General features: G+C 35.9%; 1 non-coding gene across 1 annotated transcript; it reads right to left on the reverse strand.

Annotated features, from left to right (window-relative positions):
• Window positions 1–12,089: 12,089 nt before the first annotated feature.
• Window positions 12,090–12,196, reverse strand: LOC128036501 (small nucleolar RNA R71). Its single transcript, XR_008193296.1, has one exon. It is a non-coding gene; the product is annotated as a small nucleolar RNA R71 (small nucleolar RNA).
• Window positions 12,197–22,002: the final 9,806 nt, after the last annotated feature.

A 22,002-nucleotide genomic window follows, 5' to 3' on the forward strand; every position in this document is an offset into this window, starting at 1 on the left:
GGAATAGGATATGTTAAATTCGGCCCAAAACAACCCATGTTTGGCCGAAATTCTCTTATTATTTTATTAATTAGGGTTAATTTTTAAAGTTTTCTAATAGGATTAGGATTAGTTTGTGACCTATATAAGTGATGGCTGGCCACCCCTTGTACTCATTACTCAATACATTAAAATTTCAGTTTTGATAAAGTGCAGAATTTTCTTTGGGGTTTTCTCCAAGAATTCTCTCTTGATCTTTCTTTAGAAGTTGTTTTAGCAGTCTTGTGATTGTGGGAGCCATCTTCAACCTTCTTCTTGCCATTGATATTCTTTGGAGGGGAGATTAGAGCCATTTGAAAGGATTTGTGAAATCTTTCGGGATTTCAAGGATTCTTAGGACTTTTCTTTAATTCTTGCTGTTCAATTTATTTTCTTTAATTACGCTGTGCGATTCTTCTTCTAATTCTTTTCTTTGTTCTTGTTTGTGTTTCAGCCTTGATTAAACTCCAAGAACTCTTCGTTTAATTGATCTCTTGTTGGCATCTCCTAAATCGATTCAAGTTTTCCCCAATTTTTAGGGTTTTGTCCCAATTGCTATTTCCACGTGTTGGGTGAAATTCGGCTGCTGGAATTTGGGCATTCTTGGCCGAATCAATTTGTTGGCCAATTCGCATTTTTCTATACTTCCAATTTCGTTTGAGTCATCTATTCTATTTCTTTGTTTCTTGCTGCTCTTTTAATTGAATTTGGGGATTTAAATTCAAATCTGATTCGGTTTAATCTTAATCTTTGATTATGTTTTCAGATCTGTTCGTTTAGGGCCTTTCATAGGAGTTTCTCATGTCTTGGCAACTCGATCTTGATCTGCGCGCAACCTTATATCATTTGGTATCTTATTTTGGGCGTTTTGGGTGTTCTTGGTTGATTTCTAAACTGATCTCAATTTTTTAAAGCAAAAACAACAGTTTCACCCAGAAAAATCTTTCAAAAAAAATTCATTTGAGTGGGTAACGGTTGTTCGATTGATCTAAAATTTTGCATACATATTTGTGGCACTGTGATTGAATATAAAAAAATTATTCCCGCAAAAAAATCAGTCAAAAAAGTCAAAAAAATTGAAAAATACGAAATTCAATAAAAATTTTAAAAAAGATTCAGCGGGTTGAGTTTGGTGTCAAAACTTTCCAGATCAAAAATTAAATATTTAAGGACATTCCGACTTTAATTTTGTGATTTTTGGAGATCAGTAACACCTTGAACGAAGTTGTCAAGTTACTCCGCAGTTTTTCAGGTTTTCTGGTTTTAGCAATTTTTATTGATTCTTAGCTGTAGGTTTTCATTTGTTCGCCTTTATTCTTCCTTTACGCTATCTAACACCTTCTTGTTTCTTGTGTTAGTAGGATTTTAACATGTGCAAAATTCTTCCTCGGTACAACACGAATCAATTGGTGTCTCGTCAGTTTTTGGCATCCTAGTGCAAATTAGGATTCTTTGGTAGTTCGGTTCATACACTCTCTAATAGGTTGATATAAACTCTACTAAAGAACTCACAAGACTGAATTCTACCTAATTGAGAATTTGATTTTTCTTTTTGACTGATTAATAGTGAGGTTTGCTAACTTTTATTTTTGAGTGTTGAGTGTTTATTTTTGCAGGTTTATTTTTTTTGAAAATGTCTAAAGGTGATAATAATGATGACACATTTAAAAAATTCCAACAACAGTTCGAAGAACAGGCTGCTGCACTTCGAGCATTGATTGCTACCATCAATGAGCTGCGATTGAATCAAGAGTCTCAATATCGAAACCCAATTAAAGAAGATATGGATAATCAGCCTCCTACTCATAGGCGCGGTCCTCGACGTGTCACTAGGACTGATTTTGATGTTCATGATCGTGGACAACCTTCTTTGGCAAAACTGAAGTTCACAATTCCCCAATTTCGTGGTAAGAATGATCCAGAAGCTTATTGTGAATGGGAATCTAAGATTGAACTTATGTTTAGGTACTATAAATGTCCAGATGATGAAAAGGTTGCATTAGCAACACTGAAAATTTTAGATTATGCATTAAGTTGGTGGACTCAACTTGGGGTGAATCGTCATCGGAATTATGAAGGTGAGATTTCGACATGGGATGAGTTGAAACAGATTATGCGTAAAAGGTTTATTCCACCTCACTACTATAGAGAGATTAAAACAAAGCTGAGAAGACTTATTCAAGGTAGTAGGAGGGTGGATGAATATTTTAAGGAGATGGAGATGCTCATTCAGAGAGCTAATGTGGAGGAAGATATGGAAACAACGATGGTTCAGTTTATTGATGGCTCGAGTAGACCGATAGCTAATACTTTGAGGCTACAAACTTACATTGATTTGGAAGAAGTAGTTCATAAAGCCATTGGGATCGAGCAACAATTAAAGGAACAGAGGTTTGGTTCCTTCTCTTCTTCACAATATTACCGAGGTAACAATTCCAATTCTGATTTTAACAGTTCAAAATCACCTTTTGTTACTAATAAATCTTCTTTGGGTAACGGAAGTAAATAATCTGATTGGAAAAAAGGGGCTCCTGTTAAAAGACAAACACCTTCTAAGCAGCCCAATTTAGGTGATTCGAGTGTGAAGAGGACTCGTGAGATTGAATGCTATAAGTGCAAAGGGCGAGGTCATTATAGTAGGGAATGCCCTAACACGAGATTACTTCTTCTGAAAGATAATGGTGAGTACACTTCTGACTCTGATAAAACAGATCCAGATATGCCAGAACTTGTGGATGATAGTGATAATGGCGAAGAGTTGGTCGAACCACCAAAAGAAGGGGACTTTGCTGATTTCCAATGTCTTGTAGTTCGCCGAACCCTTAACATCCAGATGAAAGATGATGACAACCAAAGGACCAATATTTTCCATTCTCGATGTTTTATTAAAAGTAACTTATGTTCACTCATTATTGATAGTGGGCGTTGCTCGAATGTAGTGAGTAGCTATTTAGTGGATTCTTTAAAGTTGCCTTGTACCAAGCACCCTAAGCCATATCACCTTCAGTGGCTTAACGAATGTTTTAAAGTTAAAGTTACGAAACAGTCCTTGGTCACTTTTAAGCTCGGTAATTATGAGGATGAAGTATGGTGTGATGTGGTCCCAATGCATGCGGCACACTTGCTCCTTGGACGACCTTGGCAATTTGATCGTGATGTTACACACCAAGGTAAGCTTAATCGATACTCCATTGTGTTTAAAGGTAGGAAATTCACGTTTACTCCTTTAAATCCCACTGATGTATACAAAGATTAATTGAATATGATGAAATTTTATGAGGGGGTAAGGGAGAATAGGCAAGTACAAAAGACAGAGAGAAAAGAGGCTAGTAGTAAAAAAAGTCAAAATTTAAAAAGCCCAAAGGTGAGGGAATCCACAAGTGGTAAAATGAGCGGAAAAATTTTTTTGGCAACAAAAAAAGATATGAAGAGAGCCCTACTCAATAAACAGCCTTGTATCCTTGTGAGGTTTAGGCAAAATTATTTATCTTTATCTACCATTGATGAAAAATTGCCTAGTGTGTTTCAGTCTCTTTTACAAGATTATGAGGATGTTTTTAGTGAGGCCCCAAAATGGTCACCACCTTTAAGAGGGATAGAGCATCAAATTGACTTAGTACCTGGAGCTTCAATACCAAATCGACCAGCCTATAGGTGCAATCCCGATGAGACAAAGGAATTGCAAAGGCAAGTTGAGGAATTACTAGACAAAGGGTACATTCGTGAGAGCCTAAGCCCTTGTGCCGTTCTTGTCTTATTAGTACCAAAGAAAGATGGTACGTATCGAATGTGTGTTGATTGCCACCCAATCAATAAAATAATGATAAAGTATCGACACCCAATTCCTAGACTTGATGATATGCTTGATGAATTACATGGTTCAGTCATATTTACTAAAATTGATTTAAAAAGCGGTTATCATCAAATTCGAATGAGGGAAGGGGATGAATGGAAAACAACCTTTAAAACAAAATTTCGATTGTATGAATGGTTAGTTATGCCTTTCGGCCTTACTAATGCACCTAGTACATTTATGAGATTAATGAATCATGTTTTAAGGTTTCACTTGGGTAAATTTGTAGGTTTGTTTTGATGATATCTTAATTTATTCCAAGACATTAGATGATCATGTTTTCCATCTTAAAACCGTTTTGGATATTCTGCGAGCCAAAAAATTATTTACCAACCTTTATAAATGCACATTCTGTTGTGATAAACTAATATTCTTAGGTTTCATAGTTACTGCTCAAGTTATTCATGTCGACGAGGACAAAGTGAAGGCAATTAAGGAGTGGCCGACTACTAAATCGGTAACTGAGGTGAGATATTTCCATGGTTTAGCTAGTTTTTATAGACGATTTGTGAAAGATTTCTCTACTATTTCTACCCCATTGACAGAGGTTATAAAGAAATCAGTGGGTTTCAAATAGGGTGAAACCCAAGAAAAGGCTTTTCAGACCCTGAAAGATACGTTATGTTCTGCTCCTCTTCTTAAATTACTTAATTTTTCTAATACTTTTGAGCTTGAGTGTGATGCTTCAGGAATTGGAATTGGCACCGTTTTAATGCAAGATAAGCAATCTATTGCTTATTTTAGTGAGAAATTTAATGGTGCACAGTTAAACTACTCAACTTATGACAAAAAACTCTTGGCATTGGTTCGTGCACTTCAAGTATGGCAACATTATTTGCTGCCTAATGAGTTTGTCACACATACAGATCATGAATCCCTTAAATGGTTAAAGGGACAAGGCAAGTTGAGTAAACGACATGCCCGATGGGTACAATTCATTGAAACATTCCCTTATGTGATAAAATATAAAACAGGTAAAGATAATGTAGTTGCCGATGCTTTGTCTAGACGATATACTTTAATAACTACATTGAATGCTAAAGTTTTAGGGTTTGAACATATTAAGGAGCTATATGATGATGATGCCGATTTCGGCCATATCTATAAGAATTGTGGACATACTACTTTTAAAAAATTTTATCTTGTAGATGGCTTTCTTTTTCGTATAAACAGGTTATGCATACCAAAGTGTTCCATGAGAGACTTATTGATTCAGGAAGCCCATAATGGGGGTTTAATGGGACATTTTGGAGTGGCCAAAACACTAGACATCTTGCAAGAACACTTCCATTAGCCACATATGAAGAAGGATGTCGAAAAAGTATGTTCCAAGTGCATTACATACAAACAAGCAAAATCTAAGGTAATGCCTCATGGCCTTTACACTCCTCTACCGATTCCTACTTCACCTTGGGTAGATTTATCCATGGATTTTATTTTAGGTTTGCCTCAAACTAAGAAAGGAAGAGATAGTATATTTGTTATTGTTCACAGGTTTTCAAAGATGTTACATTTTATTCCTTGTCACAAAACAGATGATGCTACACATGTGGCAGACTTATTCTTTAAAGAAGTAGTAAGACTTCACGGCATCCCCAAAACAATTGTTTCTGATAGAGATGTCAAATTCCTTAGCCACTTTTGGAAAGTATTGTGCGGTAAGCTTGGCACTAAATTACTTTATTCTACTACATGTCACCCCCAAACTGATGGCCAAACTGAAGTAGTTAATCGAATCTTAGGGTCTTTATTGCGATCTGTTGTGGGAAAGAACATTAGAAATTGGGAAGAATGCCTACCATTTGTTAAATTTCCATATAATAGATCTATTCATTCTACAACTGGTTATTCTCCATTTGAACTCGTTTATGGTTTTAACCCACTAACAGTACTTGATCTTGCGCCATTACCTCTTGAACACATTATTAATTTAGATGGAGAACAGAAAGCTGAGTTGGTGAAATCCCTACATGAGAAGGCTAGGCAACGAATAGCCAAAACAAATGAAGCCAACACCAACAAAGGAAACAAGGGGCACAAACAGGTTGTACTAGAACCTGGAGATTGGGTTTCGGTCCATTTGAGAAAAGAACGATTTCCTACAAAAAGGAAGACTAAATTGGACCCAAGGGGCGATGGGCCTTTCCAAATACTCGAGCGGATCAACGATAATGCATATAAAATTGATCTACCTGGTGAGTACGATGTAAGTTTTACTTTTAATGTGGCTGACTTGTCCCCATTTGATTTTTCAGATTCGAGGTCGAATCTTTTTGAGGAAGGGGGAATGATACGAGTCTCCAAGGCCCAACCCAAGAACGCGATGGGCTCAAATTACCACAAGGCCCAATAACGAGAGCAAAGGCCCGACAAATACGTTCCAAACCAAATGGGACCATTCAAGAGTTTGTTAGCAAGGCCTTAGATGCGTACGCTAAAGAACAAGAAAATCAAGATTCACTTTCTTGTTTTCAAGAATATCAAGAAACCGAATCTTGGCCCAATTTTACTGTTTGGAGCGATTTCAAGAATCGAGAAAATCAAGATTTCAAATCTTGGAAATCTTGGTCCAAGAAACTGAATCTTGCAGACAAAGCGCGTTGGATCTCCGTTACGAGCGTCAACGACCCAATTTTGGTAGAAGATGGATCACGAGCCCAAATTCTTGAAGGCGAGGCCCAATAAGCAAATTCCAGCCCAATCAAGAAATCCATACATACTTAGTTGAAAATCAGGCCAAAAATGTCAAAGGGCCCAATTTGTAGAACTTTTTAATTGTTAATTTAATTTTTAGGCTCTAGGAATAGGATATGTTAAATTCGGCCCAAAACAGCCCATGTTTGGCCGAAATTCTCTTACTATTTTATTAATTAGGGTTAATTTTTAAAGTTTTCTAATAATATTAGGATTAGTTTGTGGCCTATATAAGTGATGGCCGGCCACCCCTTGTACTCATTACTCAATACATTAAAATTTTAGTTTTGATAAAGTGCAGAATTTTCTTTGGGGTTTTCTCCAAGAATTCTCTCTTGATTTTTCTTTAGAAGTTGTTTTAGCAATCTTGTGATTGTGGGAGCCATCTTCAACCTTCTTCTTGCCATTGATATTCTTTGGAGGGGAGATTAGAGCCGTTTGAAAGGATTTGTGAAATCTTTCGGGATTTCAAGGATTCTTAGGACTTTTCTTTAATTCTTGCTGTTCAATTTATTTTCTTTAATTCTGCTTGTGCCGATTCTTCTTCTAATTCTTTTGCTGTTCTTGTTTGTGTTTCAGCCTTGATTAAACTCCAAGAACTCTTCGTTTAATTGATCTCTTGTTGGTAGCTCCTAAATCGATTCAAGTTTTCCCCAATTTCTAGGGTTTTGCCGATTGCTATTTCCACGTGTTGGGTGAAATTCGGCTGCTGGAATTTGGGCATTCTTGGCCGAATCAATTTGTTGGCCGATTTGCATTCTTTCTATACTTCCAATTTTTTTGAGTCATCTATTCTATTTCTTTGTTTCTTGCTGCTCTTTTAATTGAATTTGGGGATTTAAATTCAAATCTAATTCGGTTTAATCTTAATCTTTGATTGTGTTTTCAGATCTGTTCGTTTAGGGCCTTTCATAGGAGTTTCTCGTGTCTTGGCAACTCGATCTTGGTCCACGCGCAACCTTATATCACTGAGTTTACATAGCCTTAAGCTTCTTGAAGCTAGACTGTTGTTCCTTCGTCCATTTAATTGATGCACTCTTTCTCAACAACTTCGCCATCCGTTCAACAATCAAGGAGAATCCCTCAACAAACCTCGAATAATACTTAGAAATTCTGAGAAAACTTCAAATCTCACTAACATTCTTAGGTTGCTTCCAATCCAGAATAGTCTTAATCTTCTTGGGATCAACTCGGATACCCTCGATAGAGACCATATGGCCTAGAAACATTACTTTTCGGAGCCAAAATTCACATTTATTGAATTTTGCAAACAACTGTTTCTCACTTAAGATATGAAGGACTAACCTGAGATGCTCCTCATGCTACAACTTAGGCTTGGAGAAGATTAGAATTTCGTCCATGATGACTACCACAAACTGATCGAAATAACCTGAGATGCTCCATATCTAGTCCTAAAGGACGTTTTCAAAATATTCACCTCTTTTACTTGTAACTAATAATAACCAAACCTCAGATCAATCATAGAGAAAAAAGTGGCACCGCTAAATTGATCAAAAAGGTCATCAATCCTTGCCAAAGGGTACTTATTCTTTAGAGTCAGCTTGTTAAACTGATGATAATCAATGCAAAGCCTCATTGACCCATCTTTCTACTTTACAAATAACACTAGAGCTCCCCATGGCAATAGACTCGACCTATCTTGGCATTTTGAGCACTTTAAGCTCTTACAGTGTCATGCGATAGGGCACAATGGACATTGATGATGTCCCAAGTTGCAACTCAATTCTGAATTCAACCTCACAATCTGGAGGTAAACCAGTAAACTCTTCTGGAAAGACGTCAGGAGATTCCTTTACCACGCGGATATTCTCCAACATTGTACTATCTATCTTTGTATCTAGAATGTATACTAAATACGCCTCACACCTTTTACAAATCAAAATATCCGCTACCAAGGTAGATATCACATTTGATAAGTAATTCTGTCTCTTTCCAATCATAATTATTTCACTTCCCTCTAAAGTTCTTATGCTGACCCGCTTCGTATCACAATCAAGGCTAACCCAGTGCTCACTCAACCAGTCCATGCCCAGAATGAGGTCAAATTCTCCAAAAGGAAACTCCATTAGATCAGCAAGAAATAATTTGACTTGGACTTGCAATAGACACCTTTTATTTTTTTCCCAAGCACTGATTGTCCTAGGGGACTAAGGACAGTTACATCACTTACGGTTTCCTTTACCCAAATTCTCAGGTTATCATCCATTTTACATGACACATATGAGTGGGTAGATCCAATGACAATTAATGCAAAATAAATAATAGCATTAACGGTAAAAGTACCTGCTATTATATCAGCTGCATCTCGATCCTCTCTGCGTCTAGCCGCATACATAATCATTGGTTGTCTCACATCTGCCTGAGTAGCACCCTGTCCCAATGCTCGCTACCTTTGTACGGCATTACCATCACAGTTCTTGCCCTGATCCCTACGGGGCTGCCGACCAAATTTCTAATTTGGAGCTTGTTTCTATCCTTGTGCTTGCATCTGATCATTAAGCTATGGACGGACTTGAATCTTATAGTCCAGTGACCCACACTTTAAACATGCTCCCATACTCCTCGAATAGTCTCCTGAATGCCACTTCCTAACGTGGCACAGTTTTGAATTCTACCTTCTACAGCAATAACATTTTGATAAGGTCGATCATCCCTAGCTCGCTTAATTGGGCGTGAAACCTGAACTTTAGGGCCCAATTCTCTCTTCGTATGGACTCTAGTCTTCTCCTTCCTCTTCACTCAATGCACCTAACTTCCTTATAGGTTTTTGCTTTCTCCACCAAAGTTTTGAAAACCCTCTCTTATAGTGGAGCTACTTTCACCATCAACTCTGACCTTAGCTCAAACTCAAATCGAGTGCATTTACCTTATTCCTCGGCTACCATACCAGGAGCATAACGGCTAAGGCTAAAAAACTCAGCCTCATAATTGACCACTAACATGTCTTCCTGTCTCAGCAAAATGATTTCCAGTTTTCTAGCCTCAATGTATCTTACACCCACATACATCTTCTAGAAAGGATCTAGTAAATAATCCCATGTCAATCGTTCGGCTTGGGTACTTGGAAACACGAAGATTTATGTGTTTTTACATGCCCTTTTTAACTTAAAATCATGTTATTTCGGTTAAATTCTTGTGCAAAAATAACTAAATATTATAAAATAATTAAATTATGTTAAAAATATGAACATGATGAATTTTAATTAATTTTATAGTTAATTTTGATTAATTTTGACTATTTTTGATAGATTCGCACAAATGGCGAAAATTGGCTCGGTAGACAATGGTCGAAGAATAAAACCAAGAAACAATTTGAAGCATCGAGGAAAATTTATTTCCAGCCTAAGATGGTCCAAAAATGTGTGTTAATTCATAATATAATTAATTTTAATTTGGGCTAAATAAACTATTATTAATTAATTATGGGAAAAAAGGGTCCAGTTGAACCGCATTGGTTGAACCGAATCTAGTCAGCCGAACCAGCAACCAATTAGGCTGCCTAGAATCGTCCATATGCTGACCCAAATCAGAATTTTAGCTTACTAAATAAGCTTGCAAAGAAGCCCTTGAAGAACTTTCAACCTTGCATTCAAACCCCTTCAAAAAATATGGCTTTATGGATTTGCCCCAGGAAATTTTTAGCAAAGTTAAATCTCTAAAATTTGCTATTTTTAGTAGCTAGAATTAGCTATAAAAGCCACCCCTTGCTGATCATTTAACTCATCCCTCACTCTCTCATTCTCTCTTCTCCTCTCTCATTTTCTCTCAACGTTTCCTTCCCATTTTCCCTTTTGTTCAAGTATTGATTTCTTCTCTTAGGAAAGAGATCCTCATCAGCCATTGTTGATCAGAAATTAAAGTGTTCATAAGCCACCTTGATAGCCGAGGACAACGGAGAACGAAGAACGAAGAACTCAGTCAAGCCACGGAGAAACACCAGATTTGCTTCTTGTTCCCTATCTCTTTAAATTTCGTTGTTGTTTCGACAAAAATGTTTATGAATATTTATGCTACAGAAACGGTTATTTTAATCAATCTAGTTTAATTTAATCTGTGTTGGGTTGATTACATTTTGCCTGCTTGAATTATTGAAATTGTGTTTGTGCTGTTATAGGCCTCGGTAAGATGCTTGATTAAGTAAAAACATGCCTAAGTTATTCATGCAAAATTAATTGCTAGATAGCTAATGAATTAATTATTAAATTGTCTTGAAATTGTAATTAGTGAAAACAATACTTAATCACTGCATGTCTATTCTTCTAAGGTAGCTGAAGTTAATTTAGCATTGTATTTGGTGATACATATACCTTGCATAACTTGTAAGATTATTAAACTGTTTCAAGGTAGAAATACTCTGTTACCTCACTTGATCTTTTATATGCTTGTGAAGATTGATTAATCGCTTGGATTGACATTAAAAAATGTTCAAGAGATTGATTAATTAAATAAGTATGTATAAGCAGTAGTTAGCAAATTACTGAGTTGTCGTGAATTTGTTCGTAGCAGTGTAAACATAAGTTTAATAATTCTAAGTTAAAGGAATGTAATTAATCTAACACAATTATATTATCTTGATTAAACCTTATTTGAAATCATGCATTAGAACCTTTTTATTTTTCTTTTTTTTACTTTGTTTTTAACCCTTAGTTTTTAATCATCTTTAAACCAAAATATTTTCCATCACCAAAGTGTTTTAACATTAATTTCATAAATATTCTTTTTTACAGTCCCTGTGGGTACGATAACTCGACATTTACTTGTCACTTTATTACTTGTTGCGATTGTGTACACTTGCACATTTTCTTCGTTCTAAGTTTTTGGCGCCGTTCCCGGGGACTGATTTTAAAAAAAAAGCCATTATTTGTGAATCTGTTTTTACATTTTGGTTTATTTATTTTACTGTTTAAATCTTTACTTAATCTTTCTGTGATTATTTCAAGTGTTTACGAGTATTGACTAGATTATCAACCAGATTATCAACTTACTCCGTGTGGACCCTGAAATAGAATGAACCTTTCGACAGCGAAGAAGACAAGTGAACCACAGAAGGACTGAAAAGATAAACTTTGAGAATATGAATCAAGGAAATGGAGCAAACCTTACTCAGAATCCTATCCTTATTGCTGATGATAGGGATAAAGCTTTACGATAGTATGCCATGCCAGTATTTAACGATCTTAATCCAGGTATTAGGAGACTTGAAATCGGGGCACAACAATTTGAGCTACAGCCAGTCATGTTCCAGATGCTTCAGACTGCGGGCCAATTCAGTGAAATGCCTACTGAAGATCCTTATCTTCACGTAAGACTATTTATGGAAGTGAGCGATTCTTTCATGTTAGCCAGAGTACCCGAGAATGCATTATGACTGAAGTTGTTCCCATATTCGCTAGGGGATAGAGCTCATGCCTGGTTGAACTTATTGCCACCGAACTCCATTTCTACATGGAAAAAGTTAGTCGAGAGATTCCTCATTAAGTATTTCTCATCCAGCAAGAATGCTAAGTTGAGGAATGAGATCACTGCCTTCCAACAAATGGATGAGGGGTCCCTGTATGAAGCATGGGAAAGGTACAAAGAGTTATTACGAAAGTGCCCTCATCATGGAATCCCACATTCCATTCAACTTGAGACATTCTATAATGGTCTCAATACTCACACGAGGATGGTAGTGGACGCCTCTGCTAATGGTGCTCTCCTTTCTAAGTTTTATAATGAGGCTTATGAAATTATTGAGAGGACTGCTAGTAACAATTATCAATGGCCAACCAATCAAGTAGCACCAGAAAGACGAGTCGCTGGAATACATAAAGTGGACACTCTCACTTCACTCGCATCTCAGGTATCTTCAATATCTTCAACGCTTAAGAATTTTACCACTAATGGGTCTAATAGTTTTGCAGCCCAACCACCTAACCAATTTGAGAATATAACCTGTGTGTACTGTGGGGAAGGACATTTGTTTGAAGAATGTCAATCAAACCCTGAATCTGTATATTACATGGGTAACCAAAACCAAAACCCAGGGAGGCAAGAACTGCAATCCAACTTTTATAACTCATCCTGGCGAAATCACCCGAATTTTTCTTGGAGTAACTAAGGGGCTGGAACAAGTAACACTTACGCCCAACCTAGACCAACTCAGCCGCCAAGTTTCCCCTAACAAGTTTAGAAACCAACCCAAGTGGAACCATCCAATAGCTTAGAGAATCTATTGAAGGAATACATGGCAAAAAATGACGCCACTCTATGGAATTTGGAGAATTAAGTGGGCCAGTTGGCTACTAAACTCAAGAACCGACCACAAGGTGCTCTACCTAGTGACATGGTGAATCAAAAAAATCTGGGGAAGGAACATTGTATAGCATTGACATTGAGGAGCAGAAAGACAGTAAAGCCCAACACTGTCGAAGTTGAAAAGGAGCCAACTAATGCTCAAATTCAAAAGAAGTTCAACCAAGTATTGAAATTTCAGTTTCACTAGAACCAAAATCTGCAAAACCAGACAAAGTAACCTCAGGACCAGCTAATTCTGATCAACTAACAATGTCGTTAGATGCAGAATTGCCGCCAAAGAAGAATCAACCAGAATCAGTCGCAGTAATGAAACCACCACCACCTTACCCTGAAAGACTTTAGAAACAGAAGTAGGAGATTCAATTCAAGAAGTTCCTTGACATACTCAAGCAACTTCACATCAACATCCCGTTGGTTGAAGCACTTGAGCAAATGCCGAACTACTTCAAGTTCATGAAAGATATCTTGTCTAAGAAACGAAGACTTGGAGAATTTGAGATGGTAGCTCTGACAAACGAATGCAGTGCATATCTTCAAGACAAACTACCCCCAAAATTGAAGGATCCTGGATGTTTTACCATACCGTGCAACATTGGAGCAACATATTGTGGTAAGGCATGATGTAACTTAGGTTCAAGTATCAACTTGATGCCTATGTCATTATTTAGGAAGTTGGGATAGGAGAAGTTAGACCAACTACAGTTACACTTCAACTAGCAAATCGATCCTTAGCACATCTAAAAGGAAAAATTGAGGACATATTGGTACATGTAGATAAGTTTATCTTTCCTGCTGACTTTGTAATTCTAGATATTGAAGCAGACAAAGAAGTACCAATCATCCTAGGAAGGTCGTTCCTAGCAACTTGAAAGACCCTTATTGATGTCCAGAAGGGCGAGCTCACTATACTTGTTCAGGATGATTAGGTAACATTCAACATCTTTAAGTCTATGCCATTTCCTGACACAATAGATCATTGTTCTGCAGTGTCCGATTTAGAGGATTTAATAGTTGAGAAGGAACTCAACTGTGTTGAGGATCCACTGGAAATTATTTTGACATTGAATCCTCCAAATGATGAAGAGGAGGTGAATACTTAGCTTTTCTAGAAGCTAATCAAAGGGGATTTAATCCGCAATCCCGTTTGAAATCTTTGGAGTTAGAAAAGAGGCATTATTCCCAACCAAAAGCATCGATCAAGGAGCCACCTAAATTAGAACTCAAGGTATTACCTTCTCATTTAAAATACGTTTATTTGGGTAACGCTTCTACTCTGCCTGTGATTGTTTCAGCAGAATTGACCACTTGGCAATAAGAGAAACTTATCTTAGTTCTGAAATAATTCAAGAAGGTCATCGGATGGACCATAGTTGATATTCGCAGTTTTAGTCCATTTGTATGCATGCACAAGATTATCCTGGAAGATGTCAAAAAAGGGACGTTCGATGGACAACGGAGATTGAACCCCATGATGAAGGACGTAGTAAAAAAATAGATCATCAAGTGGTTAGATGCGAGTATCATCTATCCCATCTCAGACAGTTCATGGGTAAGCTCGGTCCAGTGCGTGCCAAAAAAAAGAGGTATCAAAGTCGTAGAGAATAAGAATAATGAGTTGATACCGACTAGAACGGTTACGGGATGGTGAATTTGCATCGATTACCGGAAGCTGAACAAGGCGACTACGAAATATCACTTTCCATTGTTGTGCTTGGACCAAATGCTGGATAGACTCGTAGGATGAGTTACTACTATTTTCTCGATGGACACTCATGGTATAATTAGATTACAGTAGCACCGGAAGATCAACACAAAATGACATTCACCTGCCCGTATGGTACGTTTGCATTTAGATGCATGCCATTTGGTTTACGTAATGCACCTGCTACATTTCAAAGTTGTATGATGTTTATTTTTACTGACATGGTTGAGAAATATTTGGAAGTTTTTATGGATGATTTTTCAGTATTCGGAGATGCTTATGATGATTGTTGAGCTAATCTAACTAAGGTACTAAGGCAATGCGAAGAAATGAATCTCGTACTCAACTGGGAAAAGTGTCATTTTATGGTATGAGAAGGAGTTGTTTTAGGGCATCGAATAACGAGACATGGGATCGAGGTAGACAAAGAAAAGGTAGAAATTATTGAGAAACTCCCACCTCCAACATCTGTAAAGGGTGTTAGGAGCGTTTTGGGCCACCCTGGTTTTTATCGAAGATTTATCAAAGACTTCTCCAAAGTTGCTCAACCTTTATGCAAATTATTGGAAAAGGACTCTATATTCAAGTTTGATGGGGAATGCTTAAAAGCCTTCAACGATTTGAAGAGTCGATTAGTCACGGCACCCATAATCATCACACCAGATTGGGATTTGCCATTTGAATTGATGTGTGACGCAAGTGAATTCGCAATTGGAGCTGTCTTGGGCCAACGAAGGAACAAATCTTTTCATCGCATCTACTACGCAAGTCGAACCCTAACAGGAGCTCAACTGAATTATACGATAATAGAAAAGAGTTACTTGCTATTGTGTTTACTTTTGACAAGTTTCGATCTTATCTGGTAGGTACCAAAGTGATTATCTATATAGACCACTCGACAATTAAGTGTTTACTTGCGAAGAAAGACACTAAGCCGAGGTTGATCCGATGGGTACTTCTACTTTAAGAGTTCGATCTAGAAATTCAAGATCTAAAGGGAGTCGAAAATCAAGTAGCAGATCACTTGTCCAGATTAAAGCCACAAGAAGGGAATTCTCCTCTTATACCAATTCAGGAGAAGTTGCCAGATGAACATATCCTGAAGGTAAATCATGTCTATAATACCCTTTGGTTTGCTAATATTGCTAACTCTTTAGCTTGTGGTTTGATGCCAATTGATAAGACGTATCAACAAAGGAAAAAGTTTCTTCACGATCTGAAGTACTATTTCAAGGAAGAGCCATATGTGTTTAAAAAGTGTGTAGATTCGATGATCAGGAGATGCATGGTAGAAGATGAAATACCGAAGATTTATACCACTGTCACTTAGTTCCATGTGGGGGACACTTTAGAGGTACCCGTACAGCGGCCAAAGTATTACAAGCCAGATTCTTTTGGCCAACATTATTCAAGGATGTATATGCTTACGTGAAGAGCTGTGATCAATGTCAAAGGGTTGGAAATGTCACCAATAGAAATGAGATGCCTCGAACAAACATCATTGAGGTAGAGTTGTTCGATGTATGCTGTATTGACTTTCTTGGTCATTTTCCTCCGTCTTGTAGTCACAAGTACATACTAGTAGCAGTAGACTATGTGTTTAAATGGCTCGAGGCTGAGGCATATCCAACAAACATAGCTAAGGTTGTGATGAAGTTTTTACAGAAGCATGTGTTCACAAGGTTTGGAACCCCAAGTGCTACATCAGTGATGAAGGATCCCATTTTGTGAACAAGTGGTTAAAATGGTTATTAGACAAGCACGGAGTGAAAGACAAGGTTGCAACAGCTTACCATCCGTAGACAAATGGGCAAGCTAAACTAGAAAATAAGGAGTTCAAAGGCATACTTGAGAAGGTAGTCTGCCTGAACCGACGAGATTGGTCCACAAGATTAGATGATGCTTTATGGGCTTACAGAACAGCATACAAGACACCGTTAGGGATGTCACCCTATAGGTTGGTCTTTGGGAATCTGCCATCTACCATTACAGTTAGAGCACAAAGCTTACTGGGCTCCTTAACAACTTAATTGGGATCCTAAGCTTGCGAAAAAGAAACGGATGTTCCAACTCAATGAGTTAGAGTTCCGAATGTTCTCATATGAAAATCCCAAATTACTTAAGAAAAGACTCAAGAAATGGCATGACAACCACATTTGAGTTTGAGAAATTGAAGCAGGTCAGCAAGTCTAGTTGTTCAATTCCAGATTGAAGCTCTTTCCAGGTAAGCTAAAATCACGTTCAGTCCATTTACGATTCACCAAGTCTATCCATATAGAGTTGTTGAACTCCAAGGTAAGGGAGGTAATTTCTGAGTTAATACTCAGCGCTTGAAACATTATTGGGGAGATAAAATTGAACAGGATAAATCTCGTTCCTTTTATCGGATACTTAATTTTTCATTTTTCTTTTTGAATAAATTATTTAGGGTATATTTTTGGGTAAAGTATGTTTAAATAAATTCTGTCTAGGAGATTCAAACTTAAGCGAGACCATTTGTAACCCGTCCAATCTTTCCTGGGAATTTATTTTGACATAAATTTCTAAGAAATTATCCCCTAAATGGAAAAATAAATTTTTAGTTTCAAATAAAAGGGTCAATTTTGGTCCAATTTTTAATTTGCAACACAATTTTAAATTTCCATTAAGTATAGGGACTTAATTGAATTATTTTTAAAATTTAGTCGCTCTTTTCATAAATATTAAAAACTAGGTGCCTTTCTTTGTGAATATTTTCAAAAGAATCTAGAATAAATATCTTTAATATTATTAATAATTTGATAAAATTAATATATAATTATATTATTTATAATTTATATATTAATTTTATCAACTTAGCTTAAATTAGGATTAATTAGGAATTTTTATTTACGCACAATAAAATAAGAGATGGGAATCAAAAGTAAATATGGACAAGTAGTAAAGTCTAAAGTGTGGCAATAGGTATATACATGCCTAGGATTGGATCTAGGAAGAGCTTGGTACTTAAGCAGTCAAATTGACTCACCTCCTCTTTTCTGGAATCCTACCTGGTGTATGGTATCAATTCACTTTAAACAATGAGAACATTGTTCATTTTAAGTTAAGGGGACCGAAAATTGAAATTATTTCCACTCAGAATAAATTTTTTTTTAATTATGAATATGATATATTTTCGTTCAATAAATTTGAATTTTGTTAAGTATGCTAAATTTAAGTACGAATAAAGTTTGATTATTTCAATAAATTGTTATGTTAGCTTAATAATAACATGAAATGTATTTCTAATAAAGCATGCAAATCATACCATAAAATTTTAGTTCTTTAGGAAAGTTAGGCATGCATGAAAGTTTAAGTCTTTAGAATTCACTTAGTAGTTTCTTGAGGTGAAATCCTAGGAAGCATGGAACGTTGAAAATGATTTAGGCAACTGTTGTTTGGACCGTTTGAGCCTTCCAAGCCAACCATGATGAAATTTTTATCCTTTGAAACCCAACTTTGAGACTTTATGGCCTAATTTTATTTGAACGCTTACAAAGTTAGCCGTCACTTTTCTTAATTATCTTAAAAATGTCCCAAACACTAGACTCAGTACTATTCAGAGTATTCTTTGAAAATAAGTTTGGCGGAGTTGCAAAGAAGTATGAAATGCTCTAAAAATTATAGTACATGCAGTAAAATACTCGAAAAAAAACATATGTACTTGAAGTAAATTGCACTAAAGAGCATGTGAAAAAGAAATAAAAGTTGATGTATTGAAGGTAATTATTTCGAAAGGTCCAATACAAGTTGAGTCTAGGGTTTTTTTAAACCTAAAATTATCTATCTTTTACCTACCCCTAAGCCCAGCCATGTTACAACCTTGTTAAAGACTTATGGATTCAAAGTTCTAATGTTACCTACATTAGTCGAGAGAAATTGCTCTGTTCAACATATGAAGACATCAGTTAAGCTTAATGATTGCAATTTAATTTTGAATAAGGGATTAAAATCAAATTGGTAGGAATTAACATGTCTTTATTAAGAAACATTTAGTCTAAATTTGTCTATTGTAGTAATTGTTAAGATTAATTTGAAAGATATATATACTTGAGTAGCATAATTATCAAATTTCTTGTTTTTAAGCACAGGTATATTGATTTCATGATTTTGGGAAGAATGTTGTTCTGAATGAGTTTTTCAAAAAGTGTTTCCGAGAAAATTCTTTTCAAGTTTGTGCATTACTTAAGACGAGCAATGAATTAAGTTAGTGGGTGTGGAAACACGAAAATTTATGCATTTTTACATGCCCTTTTTAACTTAAAATCATGCTATTTCGATTAAATTCTAGTTGAAAAATAATTAAATATTATAAAATAATTAAATTATGTTAAAAATATGAACATGATGAATTTTAATTAATTTTATAGTTAATTTTGATTAATTTTGACAAGTTTCGACAGATTCGCACAAATGGCGAAAATTGGCTCGGCAGACAATGCTCAAAGAATAAAACCAAGAAGCAATTTGAAGCATCGAGGAAAATTTATTTCTAGCCTAAGATGGTCCAAAAATGTGTATTAATTCATAATATAATTAATTTTAATTAATTCCCAATTTAATTTGGGCTAAATAAATTATTATTAATTAATTATGGAAAAAAGGGTCCAGTTGAACCGTATTTGTTGTACCGAATCTAGTGAACCGAACCAGCCACCAATTGGGCTGCCCAGAACTGTCCATACGCTGACCCAAATCAACATTTTAGCTGACTAAATAAGCTTGCAAAGAAGCCCTTGAAGAACTTTCAACATTGCATTCAAACCGCTCCAAAAAATGTGGCTTTACGGATTTGCCCCAGGCTATTTTTAGCAAAGCTAAATCTCTCAACTTTGCCATGTGTGTGGCCAGCCAAGGGGGGTCTCTTTGGCTGATGGAATTTACTATTTTTAGCAGCCACAATCAGCTATAAAAGCCACCCCTTTCTTGTCATTCAACTCATCCCTCACACTCTCATTCTCTCTTCTCCTCTCTCACTTTCTCTTAACTTTTCCTTCCCATTTTCCCTTTTGTTGAAGTGTCGATTTCTTCTCTTCAGAAAGAAGTCCTCATCAGACATTGTTGATCAGAAATTAAAGTGTTCATAAGCCACCTTGATAGCTGAGGACAACAGAGAACGAAGAACGAAGAACTCAGTCAAGCCACGGAGAAACACCGGATTTGCTTCTTGTTCCCTATCTCTTTAAATTTCGTTGTTGTTTTGACAAACATGTTTATGAATATTTATGCTATTGAAATGGTTGTTTTAATCAATCTACTTGAATTTAATCTCTGTTGGGTTGATTATATTTTGCCTGCTTGAATTATTAAAATTGTGTTCGTGCTGTTATAGGCCTCGGTAAGATGCTTGATTAAGGAAAAACATGCCTAAGTTATTCTTGCAATATTAATTGTTAGATAACTAATGAATTAATTATTAAATCATATTGAAATTGTAATTAGTCAACACAATACTTAATCAGTGCATGTTTATTCTTCTAATGTAGCTGAAGTTAATTTAGCATTGTATTTGGCGATACATATGCCTTGCATAACTTGCAAGATTATTGTGATTAAACTGTTTCAAGGTAGAAATACTCCGTTACCTCACTTGATCATTTATATGCTTGTGAAGATTGATTAATCACTTGGATTGACATTGAAAAATGTTCAATAGATTGATTCATTTAATAAGTATGTATGAGCAGTAGTTAGAAAATTACCGAGTTGTCGTGAATTTGTTCGTAGTAGTATAAACATAAGTTTAATAATTCTAAGTTAAAAGAATGTAATTAATCCAACACAATTATATCATCTTGATTAAACCTTATTTGAGATCATGCATTAGAACCTTTTTATTTTTAATTTTTTTACTTAGTTTTTAACCCTTAGTTTTAAATCATCTTTAAACCAAAATATTTTTCATCACCAAAGTGTTTTAACATTAATTTCATAAATATTCTTTTTTACAGTCCCTGTGGGTACGATAACTCGACATTTACTTGTCACTTTATTACTTGTTGCGATTGTGTACACTTGCACATTTTTGTAGTTCCAGTACCTCTAACAATGGCTTGCCACCATCGAGAGGCCTCGTCACGCAGCAATGACACAGTCCCCCTAGGTTTATGTTCAGGGGTGCACTCCATATCATCTAAGATCATTTCTGTAGCCTCCAGCCAGTGTTCAGCTATAGCAAGGGTCGTCCCAGCAACGCCCTAATATAATGTGGGGCTACTCGATTGGAGTCTCTCAACTATAGTGTCGCAGATATTATCTCCAGTTTAGGCACCCGCCACTCGGTCTAACACTTGTAACATGGCCTGTGATACAACCTCATTCGCAGGCTGTTGCTAACTTTCCTCAAAAGTGGGTGCGCGCTCTACATTTTTAGGCGCTGGCTCAGGGGTTCGCACTTGTAACGCGAATGAGTGAACTTGGGTCCCTTAACCTGACTCTCCACGAGCTCTCATCCCTCGAGTCCTAACTCCGTGAGTACTCATTCTTTTCAATTTTATGAATGTCTGTCAGTAAATATGTGCTATCACTTAAGTATTTTAATCGTAATTTTATTAATTATTTATACAAGTCTCATTATATATTGTCTAGACATTGTCTCAATTTAAAGTTTCTATCCTTTTCACAATCTATAGTCTCTTATAGTTTCAAAATCTATAGTTTCTATTATTTTTACATCTAAAGATCACCTAACTCGGATCGACTTCGGGAAGTCTCGTATTTTTATAACAAATCACATGTGGCATGCTTTCTTCCAAAAATACCCTTTTCATGATGGATAAAGCTTTTCGAAAATGTTTTACTCGTAGTTTAAGTTTTTAACCGAGCTCTGATACCACAAATTGTAACCCCTCAAACTGGGCCTAGACGTTACAGCCCAATATAAGTGATTACATGGGCCATAGACATTACCAAAACACAAGTTAAAGCCAACTAATTAAATTTTTGAAAACACTTACTAATATTTCCTTTAAATATGATACTTTAAAACATAACTTGAGAAGAAATCTTATATATTATTATTTGTAAATCATTATGATAAATTTTAAAGAAAATTCAATTTCGATCAAACGAGTTCTGTGGAAAGCAAATTTTATTAAGAAAACTTTAAAACAATTTATCCATACTAAAACCCATGCAAAATGTTCAATTGTCTATAGCTTTTAACTCAAATCATCCATGGCATAGTTCAATTACAACCTCAAAATGTAAATCCCAAAATAAAATTTTAAAAGTCAACGAAAGTCCCAAAAATATAAAATAGTCCATAACCATGAAAATCATTTATTTCTGAGAGCCTCTCTAATGTTCGGATCTGAGTCCTAATGTTAAGTTCAATTTTGATCTTAACTTATTGAATTAAATTATTAAATTGTTGATTAATTTTTGGTTAATTAAGTTA

This window comes from Gossypium raimondii, chromosome 13 (genome assembly GCF_025698545.1).
Source record: "Gossypium raimondii isolate GPD5lz chromosome 13, ASM2569854v1, whole genome shotgun sequence".
Taxonomy (NCBI): domain Eukaryota; kingdom Viridiplantae; phylum Streptophyta; class Magnoliopsida; order Malvales; family Malvaceae; genus Gossypium; species Gossypium raimondii.